The following is a 21,415-nucleotide window of genomic DNA, read 5'->3' as shown; positions in this document are numbered from 1 at the left end:
GCCCTCAGAGCCATTGTTTGGTTTCATGTATTTGTACATAACTTTTTTTCTTTTCTAGACAGGATTTCAATCTGTCACCCAGGCTGGAGTGCAATGGAGCCATCATATCTCACTGCAGCCTGAAAGCAATCCTCCCACCTCACCCCCACAAGTAGCTGGGACTACAGGCACACACCACCGTGCCCTGCTAATTTTTAAAAATCTTCTGTAGAGATGAAGTCTTGCTATATTACCCAGGTTGGTCATGAACTCCTGGACTTGAGTGATCCTCCCACCTCGGCCTCCCAAAGTACTGGGATGACAGGCATGAGCCACTGTGCTTGGCCTTATATAACATTTTTATAGGGTTGTCTGCTTATTCAGATGCAGTGAAACATTTTATAAGAGTTTGGCTTCCTTCTCGATAAAAGGATGTTGTGTAGGAGATATGTTGAGGAGGAAAGCAGCACAGCCCCGAGGTTGCACACATGTAACCAAAAAGACTTGGGTTCGAATTCTGGATCTGCTATTTACTGATTCTGGGAGTCTTAAGTTCTTGGATCTCAATTTCCTCATCTGTAAAATGTAGCATCTTCCTTATAGGGTTGTTTTGACAATTATGAAATGAAATTTATAGAGCTTGGCACTAAGTTGTGGTAAGCATTCAACAAATGTTAGTTTTAATAGGACTTAACATATAGCATTTTTTATTCTCAATCCACAATTATATATATTATACAGCATATATATGTGGCCTAGGGGCTACATATGTATTTTTAAATGTTTTATTACTTAAAGGATTGAGTATCAGTTTCCTATACAATAGAAACTGGGCATGCCAGTACACAGGCAATCCATGAAGCACTATTCACATGTCTTGATTTTCAAAATAACCTTACAAGGTAAATTAGTAATATGCCCAAATGATAGATGAGCAAACTGTATCTAGTGGCAAGCATTAATGAGTGAAAAGAATAGAGCACCCCTGACTTCAAGTCCAGTACTCTTTCCATTTACCGCCTCCCTCCTGAGTAGCTGTTAAGGGACATCTATCTTCAATGACGGAATTAAGATGCAAAAAAGGAGAGGCCTCTTGGAATTATTTGCACCTGCAAAGGAGATTGTTAAAAACAGAAGCACTTTCAAGCCCTAATTAGATATTGTCCTCTGAACAAGGAAAAGTGCTATTAAATTCCTCCCTTTCAAAAGACAGAATCTGGTTGGTGAAGTAGGGGCAAGCGAGTGGCGATTTCTTTAGCCCCTACTGATGGCAGAAATAGTCACAAATTGCCTCAGACTCATGGAAGGTGCTTCCCTGAAAACTTGTATGTGAGTTTCAGGAAGGCAAGAAGAGAGGCTGGATGCTGAAATGCCCCTCTTCTTAGGAAGACACCTGGTGACCACCTTGATGCCTGGGTAACAAGGGCAGAAAGCTCCCCCCACTGCCTTACATCTCCTATTCCTAGAGCCTCAAAGAAATAGCAAGGGCTCTGTGTGAGGAACTGTGGGTGCCTGCCAGGCATGGGGAGAAGCAAGTGACCTTTTCAGGGTTGGCATACACTGGTCCGGGGCATTACTGGCCCATAAGTATGTTCTCTGTGCATCACCACCAGCCAGATGGTAAATAAAATATTCAGCAGACACACAAACCTCTCACAATAGTGAGGTGACTGGCTTGTTCAGAACAGAGTGATTTCTGTAGAAAGCACAAATTGCAAGTGGCAAGAAGCAGCTGGGAGATGGTCGACAATCTGCTTCTTCTGACAGAGCCAGAGACCAAAGCTTGGGACAGCTTGCATTTGCAGCGGGCCCAGAGCCCTTCCTCAGAGAGCGGTGGAATTTGTCATCAAAGGACTTGAATAAACTTAGTTTCAAGACAAATGGCAGATGCACAAAAGTACAAAATGTTCAAATGATTCCAGATAAAACAGCTTCAGCAGGTGCCAAGGAATAGGCTGATGTGGCACTATGTATTTCCAGAGACCAATATAATCACTCTTGTAACAGAGCCCAAACCCACTGTGTCTAGGTATTTGCTAATAATTCTCCACTGTGCATAGGCTGTCTTATCTAGGCATCTGCAAGCATGATGAGAGAGGTGACAGACTCCAGAATACAGGGTTTAAGACTCCATGTCCCCAAGTAGGTTGACAGACATGCCAAATCCTTGCCATCCCACCCTAACTTCATTGCAGGATCTCCAGCAACTACTACATAGGTTGATCCAGCATTTTAAGGTTGTGCTCAATAAACCTTACCATAAGCCTTAGTAACATTCTTATTTGTGATGTGTATTCTAAAACCAAAATACAATACATATTCATTTATTTTCTAATACATTTTCAAAACATTTCTCACTTCCCACTCACTCTTCAACCATGATAATCCTCTCCAAAATAGCTCTCAATAATGTTGCCAATTACCACAATGTATTTGAAACCAATGACATTTCTCAGTCCTCACCTTATGTAACCTTCCAGCAGCTTTGAACATTAACTTTCTCTTCTTTCTTAAAACTTTCAATTATTTTACCTTCTAGGACAGCATGCTTTCCTGGATCCTTCCTCTTGCCTCTTCCCACTACCAACCTATCCTCTTCTACCTGGCCAATCAGAATTGAAGCTCAAGATTCCATCCAACTCTCTCTCCGCTTCTTAATCTGCTCTCCCCAGGCCTAGCCAATTTCATCTACATCCAAACCACCAATTACTCTGTATAAACAGATGATTCCAATCAGGTTTCTCCTCCAAAGTACAGACCAGTATATCCAATTGCCTGCTACTATCCCTCCTTATATGACTCAAAAGTATCTCAAAATCAAAAGAGGAAAACCAAAGTCATGAGCTCCCTCTCTTCCCTACCCCCCAAATCTGATCCTTTTTCAATGTTCCAATCTCGATAAATGACATCTCCCTTCAGTTGTGCAAACCAGAAGTCCGGAAGTTATTCTTGACAGTTCCTTCTCCTTTGTGCCTAATTTCCAATCCATGACCAGGCTGTACTGGTTTTAACTACTAATTACATCACAAATATATCCACATCTCTACTACCACCCTGCCTTCGTCTCTCACTTGACTACTAAGTGGAAAACAACCTTAGGCTATTGACTCTAGGAGGGCAGAGATGGATCTCTAAGTTTTACTTACAATAACAACCTCAGAGCCTACTATAGTACTAAATAATTATTTAATAAATTAATGAATAATATACTTTAAGAATCGGGAGACGAAGACAAGAGGATCACTTGAGGCCTGAAGTTGGAGAACAGTCTTGGCAACATAGTGAGACCCTATCTCTACACAAGAGTTTTAAAGACTAGAGGGCGTGGAGGCATGTAGCTACTTGGGAGGCTGAAGTGGGAGGATCCTCTGTGCCCAGGGGTTCAAGGCTGCAGTGGGCTATGATCGTACCACTGCACTCCAGCCTGGGTAAAAGAATGAGATCATTTCTCTAAAAAATAATAATGATGATTTATTTTACTTAAATTATATATTATCTAATAATGTCAGAGAACAATAAATCCTACATATAGGAAGAATTTCCAGATAATTGAAACTCAGTTTCTTTTTCTGCTCCTTTTTATTTCAGTTTGGATAACACTCTTCCTTGAATATACTTAAAAAAAAAAAAAAAGATAAAATCAAACTGTAAGCTGGGTGTGGTGGCTCACGCCTGTAATCCCAGCACTTTCAGAGGCCAAGGCAGGTGGATCACCTGAGGTCAGGAGTTAGAGACCAGCCTGGCCAAAATGGTGAAACCCCGTCTGTACTAAAAATAAAAAAAATTAGGTGGGCATGGTGGCAGGGGCCTGTAATCCCACCTGCTTGGGATGCTGAGGCAGGAGAATTGCTTGAACTTGGGAGGCGAAGGTTGCAGTAAGCCGAGATCGCACCATTGCACTCCAGCCTGGGAGACAAGAGCGAGACTTCATCTCAAAAAAAAAAAAAAAAAAAAAAAAATTCAAACTGTCATTATTATCAGATGATATTTAGAGAACTCCAAATAAGTGTCAATTTCTTATAATTGATAAGGTAGTTTAACAAATTGCTGGTTATATTATTAATTATATATGAAAAATCAATTGCTTTTTTACACTCCAACAAACAATTTGAAAACAATGAAAAAATATATTTATCATAGTAACAAAAAATATACTTAAAGCTCAAGTTAGCAAAAGTTGTGCAAGAGACATCACGGCTTCAGCAGTTATCCTTCCAATGGTCATAGGTCCCAACTGGAATGGTGTAACTGGATAACAAGCCTCTCAGACCTTCCCAATTATCTTCTATTGATGATTTTCATCTTAATTGGCTTCCCAGGTGGAATTCTAATGTCTGGGGTAAATCAGTGGAAAATGACATTCCAGGATAGTTGGAGGAGGTAATAAATGCATCTAAATCTGTACAGAATTGAGGCCCCAGAAGCCTCCGCACTCTTCAGACAGTATTTTGTTTTCCTACTTCAGCTTCCAAGATCTTAACCAAATAACACAAAAACTTTACCCTTTAGTCTGTTTACTATACTAACAAAAGCAACAAAATAAGGCCCCTGAAATAGGAGAAGTTGCGTGGGAGTCTTCCATTGGCCCACTTCCTGGTCACACTTGTAACCATCCCAGTCAGATAACTGAGGAAACCAGATGCAGCCTGGGGCTGGGGCCTGGCGCCCCCAGCTGTGAAGGATTGAGGATGTCTCTGAGGGGGGCTGGTTCGTGCCTGCATGTCTGATTACATGGGTGCTGAGGGTGTCAGGCTGGGAGTCCAGCATGCTCCAGCCTATGAGAGCCCCTGTAGATTTTTTGACAGGAAATTGACATTCATTTATTTATTCATTCAGCAGGAAGGAGCTGGGGGAGCTGGCAGCTGAAGTCTGGGGTGGCAGGCCAGGGTCGGGTGGTTCCCAGAGCCCGAACTCCTGCCCTGGGCTGGCTGCAGGCAGGTACAGTTTAATCTCTACCTGCACACAAGAGCAACAGTTCCTCTGCAGGAAATAAGTGAACCAATAAATGTGTCAACCCCTTAAATACTTTATTTATAAGAGGGTCCCTCAGCCCCTTGCTCATAGCCTTTTTTCCCCTCATTTACATCCAATTCTAATAATTCAGGTGCTTGTTTTTCCAATTTATAACAGATTAAGAGTAACAATTTAGAAAAGAATTTGGGAATGCAGTGAGTGTTCAAGGGGGAAAGACACTGGCAGTTGTGAAGAGTGACAGTTTGATTTTAAGGAAAGACACACACGAAAAACACCACCAAGGGAGGAGACCAGGGAAGGGGACTGCACCACACCCTAGATGGTCAGATCCAGAGTCCCACACAGAAAGATTTACTCCGGCAGTTCCCAACCTTTTTGGGACTGGTTTGGGGACGGGAGAGAGAGGAGATGGTTTTGGGATGCAATTGTTCTACCTCAGATCATCAGGCATTAGATTCTCATAAGGAGTGCACAACCTAGATCCCTGGCATGCGCAGTTCACAATAGAGTTCGTGCTCCTAATCTAACGCTGCCACGGCTGATCTGACAGGAGGCGGAGCTCAGGCAGTCATGCTCAATCATGGCGGCTCACCTCCTTGCCCTGCAGCCCAGTTCCTAAAAGGCACTAGGTTTGGGGACCCCTGGTTTACTCCCTCTGCTTCTCTTTGAAAGCCCTCTAGCAGCAGGGACCTTTCTAAATCCCTAAAAGCCTGCAGTGGCCTACAGAATATTCCAGCCCAGCTTCTGAAGGAGCCCCAGAGCCGCCATGGTTGCTGTGGTGGTTTTGCCTCAGCTCATGTTCTGGGCTCACTGATGAGGGGCTGGAGATTTTGACCAAGCTCCATTCCCCCCGATTCAGCAACCCCTCACACAAAATTAATTATTCTCTTTAAGCCTCAGCGGGAGACAGCCGGCCTTGGAGACTGAAAGGGGAAGGCAGGGCTCTAGGCCTCACAGCCATCTTGGGTTCATACCCACCTACACCCTGAAATGTGGCTGGAAATGTGGAGTCGCTCTTTTCTGTTCCTGTCTTTTTAAACAGAGGTTATTGAACATCACACTTTGTCATTGTTGACTCATTTTATTGTTATCTCAAATTAATCACTGAAGATATCAAATATTAGCCTGAAATGGGAGGATGACATTGGATAGGGTCATTTGCTTTTCCACGGAATAGTCCCGCTCTGCTGTGCAGTTTGTTTGTTTTAATATTTTAAATGTTTTTCGTGTGTGTCTTTCCTTAAAATCAAACTGTCACTTTTCATAATTGCCAGTGTCTTTCCTCCTTGAACACTCACTGCATTCCCAAATTCTTTCCTAAATCGTAACTCTTAATCTGCTATAAATTGGGAAAACAAGCACTTGAATTATTAAAATTGGATGTAAATGAGGGAAAAAAGGCTTTGACCAAGGGGTTGAGGGACCCTCTTATAAATAAAGTACTCAAGAGATTGACGCATTTACTGGTTTACTTATTTCCTGCTTCTCAACTTCCTCACTGTTCCAGCAGCTTGCACTTCTGGCCCCACCAATCAATTCTCCACAAAGCAGCCAGAGTAATCTTTTAAAAATGCAAAATTGACTCTGTCACACATACTGTCTTCATTCTTCCCCTCTTAGAACCCTTCAATGGCTTCTCATTGCCATTGGGATGAAGTCTAGCCTCCTTGACACACCTCCAAAAACCTGCCAGATCTCACCTCTACCATCTTCCTCCCATTTCTGGGACCTTGTGCAAGCCACTCTTAACCCACCACATCACCCCAGCTCATCAGGTTATATCTTACTTCCTTTCTCTGGAAAATTTCCCTGGTCCCCTGAACAGTCATGTGTCTAACACTGGTCCACAGCCTCATAAACTTCCCCATCCAAACATTTAGCCCAAATTATAACTGCATAATTGCATGATACAGTTCTAGCTCCACCATTTACTAGTTGAATTGCCTTGGGAAAATTACCCTCTTTAAGTCTCAGTTTCCTCATCTGTAAAATGGAGATAATTATTTCACCTACTTCCTAACATTGTGGCAAAGAATAAGTTGCAAGTCAAACACTCAGGAAAACAAATATGACGGCTATTTTTTGGTTATCTGTCTCCCTCACTAGAATATAAGTTCTTTGAGGTCAGAGACCTGTGTGCAGCACGAGCACAGAATCTGGAACATAGCTACTCAATTATGTTGAATACTTGCTGAATAAATGTCAGTTTCCTGTCAAAAGATCTGCAGGAGTTCTCATTTCAACTTCAACAAATTCCCATTCTTCTGCATAGTGTTCTTCAACCTGCACCCACCACCAGCCTTCTCGACTTCTCTCCTGCTACCCCTTAATAGCACGTCTAATAAAATTCTCTCCACCTCATCTCCCTTCATCAAATCCTGGGTCCTCCCTTCTCCAAGAAGCTTTCCTGGGCCCACTGGTCAGGTCCTCTTGACACTCCTACTTAACAGCTCTCCCTTCGTTCTTGACTTTCCCCAATTCCTTTCTGGCCTCACCTCTCCTCCAGCTCAGATGGTGCAGCTCCAAGGCAAGCTCTGTTCTGCTTCTCCTTTTGTGCCCCCTTCCCACCCCCCATCTCGTTGTTAGACTCAGCCCACACCCAGCCAGGGTCTCTCTGCCTCCTGCTCCTTCCAAAGAGCCACTGCTTTTGATAATGTTCTCTCCAGAATTACATCCTCACAGTGTTTACCTCCGAGTTCTGAAGCTTCACTATGCCTCACTTAAGGTATTGACATTTCAATTCATGATAAATTATTCAGCAGCTCATTTTCAGCCAAATTCCTCTTTTCTTCAGGGCCGGTTCTCCTCCAGCCACCATCTCAAGGCAGCCTTTAAGTCTAATGACGTGTTTACAATTCACGCTCTGCCAGATATTAAAGCAATGCAATGCACTTGGGGATGATAAAGCGTTACTTGGAATTGTCAGCAGAGGGACAGGCCCAAGAAGAGTGCCCATCTGTTTTTATACAAAACAAAGATCTCTGTCTCCACTACAAAGGATCCACATGCAGACAGTGGCAGAGTGATTCCGGTTCAAAGGCAGGGATTTTGCTGGAACTTTCCAAGCCTCGCTAAAGAGCAGCCTGACAGCTGATGGGCACAGCCAGCCCTGGTTCCAGTCAGCCCTAGACAGAATGAAAGGCGTAAGGATTTTCAGCCTCCATGATGACATCAGGTTGTCTGTTGAATTAAAAAAAAGAAAAATGAAACCAGAAATATTTTGTGATTGGGGCATCTGAGAAAGTGAGCAAACAAGAAGCAGCAGAGAACACTTACCCTTCTCATTGACACTTTTAGGTGGTACCACCTCATCTCCTCAAAGGACCACCACAAGTCCCTGTCCCTGCCCTTTCTGACTAATGATCTTGCAGCCCCGCACAAGCTCCTCTCCCTTCTTTATGTTCCTGCTCACAGTACTTCAGCTCCTCCTCCTCCACATTAACCCTGCACTTCCCAGGCCCCCAGTGGAGACCCCATTTCTACCACAGGCTCCTAAACTGCCTGTGTCAGATCAGAGGCCCTCCTGACATGACCCTCAATTCAGGGCCATCAGACACATTAAGGTGTGATTTACATAGTCAGTAATGGGGGTAAGAAGAGTTAGGGGATTCCACTATTGAGAGTCATAGGAAGGGAAGGAGGATTCTCCTTGTCTTAGATGTTGCTGATATCTATAACTTCAATTTCTTCAAGTATTTTTGATCAATTAAGGTTTATTCTGACTACTATCAAGGGATTGATCCTGAGAAGACCAGAGTGGAGAGGGCATACATACACGATAGGGCAAGTGACAGGGCTTCCTTGGATCTCATCAAAACCGAGATGGTGCTCCTGGAGGCACTACAGAAGGAATTACAAACAGTCAAAACAATAACAAAACAAGGAAGGCAGCAGTGCAGTGGCCAGAAAAAAAAAAAAAAAATTAAGTGAGTCAGCATGATGGCCATTTTTGTTCTGCCACCAAATCCTGTCTTTCTCTCTTTGTTCATCTCTCTTTCACTGAACACGGAAATAATACAAAGCCTGATGAACAGGACACTGTCCCAGAGACATCTGCTATCTCCTTCCTACCCACACTCTCCTCTTAGAGAAACTGTCAGCCCTGGCAGGGGCAGTGCTATGCATTTTGCCACCTGCTTCTCCCACCACCCTGAGTCTCGGTCCTGGCGAAGCTGATAGGACAGGAAATGGAAGCCTCTCAGCCAGAAGCTAGCCCAGGAATTTGTGACTGAGACACAAATGACTAAATCTGTTAGCAGTGGGGAGGAAAGGAAGACAGTGGTACAGAGCAGGGAGGTAAGACCACCATTTTAGGGCAGCCATGGTGGACTATATGCAAGTACATGGGTAAACAGAGAAGCCAAGAAACCAGTTGAAGAGAGAAGAAAAAAGGAGAAATGCTGAGGGAAGGCAGAAACAGAAAGTCATGTGAGAGAAAGAAAGAGAGACACACAGACAGAGAGTTCTCTACAGTCCCACAGTTGCATTTCATGAGATTCCCCTACCGCAGTTGAGTTCCAGTGAATGGGCATCCTTGCCATCAGAAGATCCCTGACTTACATAGACTTTGAATTCCTACCTCCATGTTGCTCACAAGCTCACTAAAGAAATAATTCATCTGGCAATGCAAGGTAAAATAACTAACTAATGAGCAGCTACTAAGTGCCAGAGTGCTGGCAAGCTATGGATCAGAACACACCAGTTCTAAACATGCTTGGTGCTGCTGTCCTTGCAATAGTGAGTTCTCATGAGATCCATTTGTTTAAAAGCATGTGGCACTTCTCCCCCACTCTCTCTCTTGCTCCCACTCTTGCCGTGTGATGTACCTGCTCCCATTTTGCCTTCTGCCATGAGTAAAAGCTCCCTGAGGCCTCTCCAGAAGCTGAGCAGACATCAGCACTACGTTTGTGTAGCCTGTTGAACTGTGAGTCAATTAAACCTCTTTTCTTTATAAATTAACCAGTCTCAGGTATTTTCTTATAGCAACACAAGAACTGCCTAACACAAAGGCCCTATAACTAGAAAGTAGCAGAACCTGGGTGGGAACCTGGTGAGGCTCACTGCAAAAGCCACATTCCTCCCAGTGCCCGTACTGCCCCTCCAGGGACAAATAGAGATGTGTGTGTGTGTGTGTGTGTTCACAATGAATGACAAACAATGGAGCAGGAGTGCAGAAACGTCACATATGGTGCTCTATATGGATAGACCTGCCCAATAAATTGTCTTGCTCCGAATGCCCATTGATAAACTCTAGAAGAAGAGAAACTTACGAGTCATTCTAGAAACTCTTTTCTTTCATCATGACCCACCCCTCAACACACACATACTAAGTCTGAAAGTCCTGTGGTTTCCTCCCTAGCACTAAGTCCAGGTCTGACCATTTCTTCTTTTGACCATGTGCTGTTTGTCTTTGGCTTCCTGGCACCTAACACTGTGTTTGGAGCAGACTGGGTGATTGCTAATGTTTATTGAACCCAATGGAACTGCTTAATCCTGTGGGATAAATGCTCCCTGTACAATGCCCTTGCCTTGAATGAAAACAGTTGATGCCCTCCTTACTTGTGATCTCAATATGAACATTTCCCCTAGGTCCCTGCAAAGTTGGTGATTGCTCCTTGGTTTCCTCACTCCATTAGGGGCACCACGCTTCATCATCAGTTGCTGTTCTCTTCAAAAACTCTTTATGTTGCCCAGCATCCTTTGGGTAATCAGAACAAATATAATATCTTTACTGCATCTATTTGTCACTTGGAATGCATGGGGAGCCTTCACGGAAAATTTCCTCAGGTTCACATTTCCTTTCAGAACCGGTCTGTTCTTCATCTACATTTAACTCTTGAGTCACCATTCTCTCTCTCTCTCTCTCTCTCTCTCATACACACACACACACACACACCCCGCATTCAGAGCAAAAATGGGAGGAGCCTTGGACTGAGACCAAAGAAAACCTCCATTCTGGCCTACGTTTTGATATTATCTTACCTTAAATAAGTAAATTGACCTCAGTTTTCTTCATTTATGAAATAAGAGAGCTAATTTAGTAGTTTCCAAATCAGTTTTCATGGAGCCTAAGAGTTCTTTGCAGGTACCTAGGGATAACACTGGGCATGAGTGAAAGCTGTCTCACACACACACACAATGCTAGTCAACAGTGGTGTTCACTAAATATTTTCAGTAGGAAATAGCTTCTGGGCATACGGTAGGCTTGTACTTCTTGGCCTCTTTGTGGTTATGTAGGGCCATGTGACTAATGCTGACCAAGGCAACCTGGGTAGAAGTACTCTCTGTCACTTTTAAACTGGAGCATTTAATTGCCGATGCAACATTTGTCAGAGTTGTACTTTTCTTTTGTCATGGTAACCATCAGTGATCAAAACGGGGGCTGCTCCGTCAGCTTGGGACCTGAAGCAAGGAACTGTAGAGTTGACCAAGTCCATCCATGATAGACATATAGCATGAACCAGAAGAGCCTTTGTTGTTACAATAGCTGATAACATGTTTGGATTGTTTGTTACTGCACATAACCTAGCGTATCCTAATTAACATATTCTCTCTGTCTCTCTCTCATTCGCCCCAACCAGAGCAACTCTGTATTTGTTTTACATGTTAGCTTTCTGCATAAGATTTTGTTTCATAGAAGAATCCAAGAGCTTAAAAGAATTTGAAACTCTCAATCAATGTGATTTTGGAGGCCCCTTCCAGTCAGAAATCTATGATTCTGTACAGATCCTTCCAGCACTCCAGCTATCTTCGCTATCGTCTTTACATATTTTGACTTTATTTCCTCTCCATAAGCTTCTGTTAATTTGATAATTATCTCTCACAGAGATTTACTTTCACAAGCAATTTTATGTCAATTTTTGGATCTCAGAATGATGACCCACTTTTTCTTCTCCACATGTACTTTCACTTATCACAATCAGAACAGACTTACCTGCCAAAGTTGACAGCTCCACTCTGACAAGGTGGAGACTTGTTGCGAGCTGTCCCCATACCGTCTCTGTTTCCCTGAGATGCAAATGAAAATATGCGCCTTTACTTTAGAATTATAGCTAGTCTGAGTGTTTTAGTCAACCAGTATCCCCCACTGTGCCTGCTCAGAGGTCTATATAAGAAAGATTTCTAATAAACTTACTGATTTTTTAATATAGTGAATACACATAATATCAATGTTCCTTTCATAGTCTGGTGGCTTCTGAAATCTCCCTTTTTCAAGAACCAGCTAGACCAGAAGGGTTGCTATGGATAGCTTAAATAAGATACCAACTGAAACCTGGGAGATAAATCAGTAGTTATCAAATTTTCTTGTATCTAATAATCAATCTAATAATCTCCCCCCAGAGCCCCCACCAAGTTTCTAATTCATTTGATCTGAGGTGATGGCCTGGAATCTATATTTTTAATAAGGGACTCTGATGCAAATGGTCACAGAACTACAATTTGAGAAATATTTAGGCTTGATTTTCAGCTGTTTTTAACCATAGGAGTCTGGTAAATTTCAAATTCCAGGGTATACAAGAGATTCAAAACATCCAGCTAAAAGTACTGCAGGAAAACTACTGGTCATTTCTAAATATTTCTTCCTTGGTAGTGGAACCAAGGCATGGGAATGAAGGAGCTGAGATTTCACCCAGTAAGTAAGGGATCTACAGGAGACGAGGGGGTGGTCTCTTATCTAATGGCACCAGTGATGCCAAATCAGAGCCCAGAGCTGGTAAGCTGCTATGGTAGGAGAACCAAGATGAGGTAGACAGCCAAAGCAGGTTCTGAAAGTGAAGCATAAAGACAGGAAGACGAGGAGGTGAACGCAAGAGTGGCAGATGCAGGCAGTTTCTGGAGGAGAGCACTCTGAGTCCTAGAGACAGGCACAATGGCTTAGACGTAGAAAACTAAGGCAAGTCAATAGGAACAAGCCCACTAGAGTAAGTCAACCCCTGGGGTAAGGAAAAGGAGTTTCTGGGGACTAGATCTCATGAAAATTGGGCTGGGTTTTAACCCAAAGTGACCAGGAGTGGGATGAGCTGAAAGACAAGTATAATCCATCACTCAGGGAAGAACCAAGAGTTAAGCCAAATAAATCTGGTGGATAAGTTAAAGGATTAACTTGATGGAGCTAGGAATAGGAGGCAAACTTTTAGAAGCTAAAAATTTGGGGAGCTGGTAGAAACCAGATTGGAGTAGAGAGGACAACACCAGAGCAGGAGTGAAGAGAGAGGTCAAAGGCAATTGCCCTGTTGCTGCTATGAGGCTGGCCTCTTGTTTTGGCCCCACGTGGTGTGGAGTGGGTTGGCCTGGTTTGAAGACAAATAAGCCAGGCAGTGACCTGTCCCTACTGGATCACAAAAAGCATGGGGCCCTTGTACCCAAGGCCTCTTTTCACAGCCAGAACTTGGCTGAGGTCTATTCATTCAGCTTGGCAATGAAACAGGCTGAGCTATCAGCTGCCAAGCTCAGCACTGAGGAGTCGGGGTAGATGGTTGGGATTACTTGGGGCACGCAATTTGCCAGGCTCATGTTTGGCAAACAAACACAGCCTAACAGAGAGACAAAAGGTTTGAGAACAAAGAAGGTCTGCATTCTCTCCTTCCTCATCTTCTTTTTCCTTCCATTATAGGATGCCTTTGCTGAAACAATGGGCCATGGCCCAGTAATTCCACTGAGGCTGTGTTCATTGTTTCTCATAACAAATTTGGGCACATCCTTCCCCAATTAAAAATTCTTTGTGCTAAAGGAGAAAATAATTTAGGGCTCATTACAGTTTTGTTTTCAAAGCAGTTAATAGAATATGGTAGATAATGGAGGGAGAAGGCAGAACTGGGCTGGAAAACTGGAAAATTGACTCCAGTCCCAGTTCTGACATTCCCAGTTCAGCCATGTGATTTTAAGCAAATCACTTCATCTCTTTAGGCTTTTGTTTCCTTGTTTGTGAAAGGAAGGCTATTGAATCATGGTTTCTAAATGTCCTTCCAACTCAGACATTCTCTGACATCCATGATTTGAAAAGCCTGGATTGCACTTCCTTCCTACCTAACAGGAAAGCTTAGAAAGATGGAGCTGCCTCACCTTGCACAAATAGGTGCCTAATTGTTGGATGAATGAATGGAAGGATCAGAGAATAAGTGACATCCAATGACACACATTCTGGGACATCTTCATGAAAGGGTTGCCAAACCAAGATGAGAAAGACACCCAAACAGGTAACGAACGTGAAGCATAAAGTCAGTCAGGGAAATGGGGAGGTGGATACATGAGTAGTAGATGTAGATCCACCTTTGACCTCCGTAAGTGGGAGCTCCATTGATGCTGAGTCATAGAATCATAATTACGGAGGCTCAGAACTCAAATGAACCTGAAGACCACTGTCATGTCAAGCCAACCCATTTAACAGGTGGAGAAATAAGACTAGGAAAAGTGACTTGCCTGTGATCCCAGAGCTAGCTCGCAAAAGAGAGCTAGGAGCCAGCTCTTCTGCTTCTCTTCCCTGTGCTTTTCCTCTGCATTGTGCTGCCTCACATTTAATGAAAGAGCAGAGAAAAAAAAAAAATTGGAGCTGAAGCTTTAGGTAAGGGCTCAGAGTTGACAACCCAATGTGACTTTAATGGCAATACTGGAGAAAAAGACTTCCCAAAATGTTTCAAGAAAATACCTCTTATCCCAACCTATGTTCCTTCCTCCCATCCCTCAATTACAACTGAATAGGGACATAGAGAAGCGGGTTCTGCAAAATGCATACCCCATAAGAGAGGATGACCAGAAGTAAAGACAGAAAGAACTAATTTTAGTGGTATTCTGGGAATAATTCCAAACAGATTTTGTTTTATTGAGAACAGTCATGAGCAGTGGCAAAAGTTAGAGCCTCCTTCTCTCTCCAGAACTGTGAAAAACCCCCTTACCATCTGGCCAGTGGCTTTGTCAGCTGACTTTCTCATGAGACATCCATACTCCCTAGACTTCAGGTTTTCCTTCTATGAAACAGAGAGGGACAGAGACAGTAATATTCTAATGAGGTTCATATATAACCAAGCACCAGATTCATCCACTCAAAACTGCCTTTATTACGCTCTCCCTGCTTAAAAAATCTCTTGTGACTCCCTGTGGCCATGTTCATTCTTACTCAAGAAACTTTGCTTATTCAGTTTCCTTGCTATCTCAGTCCATTTTCTGTTGCTATAACAGAATATCTAAGACTGGGTAATTTGTAAAGAAGAAAATATTATTTCTTACAGTTCTGGAGGCTGAGAAGTCCAAAGTTGAGGAGCTGCCTCTGATCAGCCTCTGGTGAAAAACTCCTGCTGCATCATAACATAGCAAAAGGCATCACAGGACAAGAGGGGTGCACTGAGAGTCAAACCGGCTTTTGTAACAGACCCACTATCCTGATAACTAACCCACTCGTATGATAGTCCATCAATCCATTAGCCCATTAATCCATACATGAACTGATCCAGTCATGAGAGCAGAGCCCTCATGACCCAGTCACCTCTTAGAGGGCCTACCTGATAATACTGTTACACTGGGGATTAAGTTTCAACATAAGTCTCAGAGAGAACAAATATTTAAACCATAGCACTTGTCTAATATGAAGAGTTTCTTGATCACTCAGAAGAGGATGTTCCTTCTTGCTCTCTGCGCTTGTGGTCTATAATACTCATTTGGCACCAAGTACGCAATGCCTAGAATTACAATCTTAATGTTATTTCCAGATGAGATCACCTACTATCTGTGGTAGACAGAATAATGAGCCCCTGAAGATGTCTACATTATAATCCCTAGAACCTGAAAACATATTGTTACATGGTGAGGGGGAATTATAGTAGCAGAGGGAATTAAGGTTGCTAGCCAGCTAACTTTATGATAGGGAGATTATCCTGGATTATCCAGGAGAGCCCAATATAATCAAAAGAGCCCTTAAATGAAAAAGAACGGGGGCAGATGAGCCATAACTAGAAATATAGCATTGTCATAAGGACTCAACCAGGTATTGCTGAGTTTGAAGATGAAAGAGATCACCTTCTAGGAGGTCTCTAGAAGCTGGGAAGGGGAAGAAAACAGATTCTTTCCTACAGCCTCCAGAAAGAAGACAGCCCTGCCAACATCTTGATTTTAGCCTAATGAGACTCTTCAAACTTCTGACCTCTAGAGCTATAAGATAATAAATTTGAGTTGTTCTGAGCTACTATATTTATGGCAATTTCTTACAGCAACAATAGAAAATTCATATGCTGCCTCATATCCTACACTTTCATGCTAAACTGTTTGATATCATAGACTATAGTCAATATTTTTTTTTCTAGCTACCAAAGAGTACTGGACACAAATTAAGCAACCAGTGGATGTTTTTCTAAGTAAGTGAATAAGTGAATGAATGAATCATTTGGAGTTAAAACAACTTGAATATTAATCAATCAATCAAATAATAGATAGACCCCAAAGTATAAAAATCCCTTGAGAGCAGACTCAGCTGTCTGGGTATAATATGCTATTATTTCATGGATATTTCTTATGTGGGTGATTTAAGTCTCATTATTGTTATTATTTTTCTAAAATCATATGATATTTTGGGAATAACTTTGGTCTTGAAGTCAGAAGACCTGGGACAAAGACCTTCTGTTGACACGTATTAGCTGCATGACCTTGCATAAGCCATGTAATTTACTGGGCCTCAATCACACTATCTGTAAAAGAAAGATGCTGTTCACTATCTTAAGAAACCCCCAGGGTTGTGGTGAGGACAAACGAGACAATGCAGAAAAACAGGGATGTGAAAACCGTAAAATGCTGTGCAAATGAGTGGAGTTGTCATTTGCCACACTCCTCTTCAGACTAATTTTTTAGATAACGGGGGTTTTTATTAGTGCCTCTTCTATGCTCACTTTGTTACATGAGTCCTTGTTGGAGAAATGTAAGAAATGAAAGCTTGGAAGAGTTCATTGTTCAAATGAGAGACTAGGAGGGAATAAGTCAATTCATTCATTTTGTACTCTGGTCTATAAGCCCACCTGTACCTGGTTTGACACTAGGCCCTGAGGGACCAGGTACTGCTGAGAATGGGCAATGAGCCTCCTGGGACAGCTCACAGTTCAGTGAGTTGACACCCAGAATCCAAAGTTAACCAACTAAAGAGAAGGACCTTTCTTCTGGGGCAAACTTTATCAGGTAGCTGGTTCCATTCCTGATACAGAGTGTCTTAGTTCATTTTCTGTTGCTATGACAGAATACCACAGACTGGATAATTTATGAAGAAAATGAACTTATTTGGCTTACAGTTCTGGAGACTGAGAAGTCCAAGAGCATGGCACCAGCATCTGGTGAGGGCCTTCTTGCTGCATCATAACATGGTGGAGGGCATCACATGGCAAGAGGGTAAGAGCAAGAAAGCAAGAGAGAACTCACTTTTATAAGACACCCACTACCAAAACAACAAACCCACTGTTGTGATAGTGACATTAATCCACTCATGAGAGAAGAACCCTCATTAATCTATTAATCTCTTCTCATCTCTTCTCAAGGGAATAGGGATTAAGTTACCAATACATGAACCTTTGGGAAACACATTCAAACCATAGCACAGAGCACTCATGGAGCAACTTCTACCTGCTAGAAAAGCATTGCAAGCTTTTTCTTTATTATCTGGGATCTCCTATACCCACGGCTCAATGGGGCTGGAATACGGAAGAAGCAGAGGACTTGAGCACACCCAGACACAATCCCTGGAAGATATCTGGCCCTCAGGACTAATGTCTTTCATTTCCCAGGGAAAATTTTATTTCTTTGAGAAGTTAAGTCATTTAGGCTGACAACAGGGGCTGCCTCAGGCAAAAAGTTGAGGTTGGAGAAGTTGCTCTTGTATAACACCTTACTTCTCAAAGAAAAGTGCTCTAGACACCCTCCCCATACCCCATTTGTTTAAAGAGCCAAAAGCATTTATAATCCCATCACTCTACAAATAATCTCATTTAAGAAATAAAAACATGACACAAAGCTCTTCATCTCCATTCCCATTAGCCTCGAATTCTCCTTACAACTCTTCCCAGCTTCAGAAATGTGGGATAAAGTCTCCTTCTAAGTGTTTAAATCTAATTTCTTACTTGTGCTTTTGATCCTACACTAATCCATAAATGCAAAAGGAGAAAAATGCTACAGGCACAAAAAAGTGTTCATTATAGCAATATCAATAAAAATTATATAACCTAGAATTCTGATTAAAGATGGCAGTTTGCCAGCATGTGCTTATTGCTTCTTCATTCTGTGTTCCCACTAATATGATAAAAAGAATAATTTAAAACATACACACACACATAGAGAATGAGAAAGGAGATATCAGCATATGACAGATTTCAACAAATTTTTAGAAGATTAAAAGTTGTTGTAGGAACAGTTACTGATTTGGCAAGATGGAAGACACCAGAGGAGAAACATGAAAAAGAACCAGTTTGCTCCATATAACCCTGGAAAGGCTAAGCATGTAGATAAATCAGAACACCAGAATCAGTAAGCATTTGGTACTCAACCCACTCACCTCTTCTCCAGGCAGGAGATCTGCATTTTCTTCTCTAGAAAAATTAACTGGAAAAACTCAGGGTTCAGAGGCAACAAAAGAGGTGGAGGGCAGAAGTAATGACAAAGAGATTAATTAAAAGTCCATAAATTAAGTGATGAAACCAAGTTCTCCTTTGTCCCCACCTTCTAAATCCCTACAGGCAGAATGCTATGGCCAGGCATTTCCTTGAGTGAATACTGGAATCTCTTCTGTGGAATTTGGGGAAGTGCCAGTAAAATGACCAAGAGTTTTTCCAGTTTCCTTGAAGTTATGCCATCAGTTGAAAAATACTACCACCTTTCACCCATACCCACACACAGTTTTACTCAGATACACACACACACACACACACACACACACACACACACACACACATTTTAGCATCTTAAATATGAACAGACAACTAAGATTAAATAAGTAATTGAGAAAAGCTCTAACATGAAAGGTTTTCATGTGAGAAATCAAAACGAACAGGAAATAAAGATCTTTATTTATCAGAGATAATGCAAGACAGAAGGAAATAGTTCCCCCTAATTCTTATCCTCAGTTACATAGGAAAAAATGCATATATTAAGCAGCAGGAAACAAAGAAAGAAAAAACTCAGAGATTAAGAAAGAACTTTTGGAAACTGACATGACTTAAAAACTTGAACTGGATGGCTGAAAAAGCAAGTCAAGAAAATCTGAAGAAAAAGAGAACAAAAAGACAAAAAGACGACCAATGGGAAGGGCAAAAAACATTTAAATAGAAGGTAAACCCAAGAACTCTATCATACAAATTATAATGGCTATAGAAAGAACAGAGAAAGTTGTGGAAATGGAACTGGAAAGAGGGTACTGTTATTTTCTCAAGACAAGTCTTCATATTGAAAGGATGCACAAGATGTCCAGCCCAATAAGTGAAAAAAGAGCCACATTAAAAGTTCATGAACATTAAATGTCAGAGAACAAGGGATCAAGAAAGGATTATAGGATATTCTAAAATGAAAAAATAAAAAGTCACAAAGATGGAATTAGAATTAAAATGACTTCAGGCTTTTTCTTAGTAACACTGGATAATAGAAGCCTATGGACCAAGGTCTTCAAAATTCTAATAGAAAACTTTTATAACTTAAAATTTTACACATCATCAAACTACCCACCAAGTTTAACAGAAGAACTAAAATATTTGACGCATTTCAAATTGGAGGAATGACTCAAAAAAATTACCTCCATTTGTTAGGAAGCTACTTGAAGATATACTCCAGCAAAAAGAGAGAGTAAATCAAGAAAGATGAAGGCATGGGAAAGAGAAGGCAATGGACACAACTTAGGAAAGTGGCGTTGGGAGATTCCAGGGTAACAAATATGTAACTTTCCAGTATCTCGGAGGACCCCAGGAGGGTCACCTCTAATTAAAAGAAAGAGATGGGGTCTCAATAGAATCTCTTTAAAAGTGAAGTATTTGGAAAATATTAAGAACACATGAATGGCAAAGTATGCATTTTTTTAATTAAGCGATTATAAATTCCAAGAATAATAAAAAACAGAATGAGAAATAAAATGAAACCATAGTATTTTATTAGGCTCTGAAATAAACAATATTTGCACAGTCATAATGATATATAGCTGATTATTTATCATGTAAAAATGGTGGTACAATTATATTAGGAGGGTGAAGGATGGAAAATTGGAAAGTGGTGTAAAAGAGCTAAATCCTTTTCTACCATAAAAAGAAATTAATAGATAATGTCAAAAACAAATCAATAGAAATTATCAGTAGAGGCATATGACAGTTGACCCTTGAACAACATGGGTTTAAACCATGTGGGTCCATTTATATATGGATTTTTTTCAATAAAACTTATACCAGTGTGCCTGCCTCTCCTACCTCCCCTTCCACCTCCTTCACCTCTTCTGCTTCTGCCACCCCTGAGACAGCAAGACCAACCTCTCCTCTTCTTCCTCCTCCTCAGCCTACTCAACGTGAAGACAACAAACATGAAGACCTTTATGATGATCCACTTTCACTTAATGAATAGGAAATATGTTTCTCTTCCTTATGATTCTCATAACATTTTCTTTTCTCCTGCTTACTTTATTGTAAGAATACAGGGTACAATACATATAACATTCAAAATTTGTGTTAATTGACTGTTTATGTGTCTGGTAAAGCTTCTAATCAACACTAAGCTATCAGTAGTTAAGTTTGGGGACAGTCAAAAGCTATACACAGATTTGTGACTCCATAGGGGGTCAGCACCCCTAATCTCCATGTTGTTTGAAGATCAACTGTATTTGAAAATTCAGAACTAGCTACAAAAAAAAAAAAAAAAAAAGCTAATTAATTAAGAAGGGGTTATTTCTACATAGTGGGGCTGAGGTGGAGAGGCCTGGAGTAAGGGAATGTTTTTTCTTTTACCTTAAATTTCTTGAATATATTTAATGTTTCAAATTATACACATATATTATTTACTGGTGAAGTATTTTTAATTAAAAATGATTATATAGAAAATTCACTTCCAGATATAATTCAGTCACAGGGATTTAATTCACCACCTAACCTTGAACAACTATAAAACCAGAAAAAAATAAATGAAATAGCAATTTTCAGACATTGGACAAAAGACAGCACAAGACCATGACCTCTGTGAGAAGAGAAACAAATGTGCTGAGCCCCGCAATTGCCCTAGCACACTGCCAAAGGCTGCTTCCAGGCTGCAGTGCAAAGACAAGGATTCCAAACAGAGCCTGGTGGCCTTGATTAGTGGAGAAGACAAAAATCAGAATTCAGAAAGGCCACTTTGTCTAGAATTTGCCGGAGACAGTACCAGAGAGAAGGAAGTTGCTTAGACAGTTTTCCAGAGATCTGCAGTGAAGGTCCCTTGTGTCTCTGGCTGGGTACTAAACTACACATGCATAAGATGAAACTGCCTGATGCTG

The 21,415-nt window shown here is 41.5% G+C and overlaps 2 long non-coding RNA genes across 2 annotated transcripts; both read right to left on the bottom strand.

The window, feature by feature from the left end:
- Positions 1-4,692: 4,692 nt before the first annotated feature.
- On the bottom strand, positions 4,693-11,962 carry LOC139357507 (uncharacterized). The gene is made up of 4 exons (XR_011610812.1): positions 11,888-11,962; positions 10,936-11,042; positions 8,729-8,793; positions 4,693-8,133 (listed from the first exon to the last, which is right to left on the bottom strand). It is a non-coding gene; the product is annotated as an uncharacterized lncRNA (long non-coding RNA).
- Positions 11,963-14,848: 2,886 nt separating this feature from the next.
- On the bottom strand, positions 14,849-18,506 carry LOC139357330 (uncharacterized). The gene is made up of 3 exons (XR_011610321.1): positions 18,473-18,506; positions 17,218-17,276; positions 14,849-14,918 (listed from the first exon to the last, which is right to left on the bottom strand). It is a non-coding gene; the product is annotated as an uncharacterized lncRNA (long non-coding RNA).
- Between the last annotated feature and the right edge of the window lie 2,909 nt (positions 18,507-21,415).

This window comes from Macaca nemestrina, chromosome 12 (assembly GCF_043159975.1).
Source record: "Macaca nemestrina isolate mMacNem1 chromosome 12, mMacNem.hap1, whole genome shotgun sequence".
Classification (NCBI taxonomy): Eukaryota; Metazoa; Chordata; class Mammalia; order Primates; family Cercopithecidae; genus Macaca; species Macaca nemestrina.
Note: the sequence above shows the minus strand (reverse complement) of the source record. Positions and strands in the feature narration are given on the sequence as shown.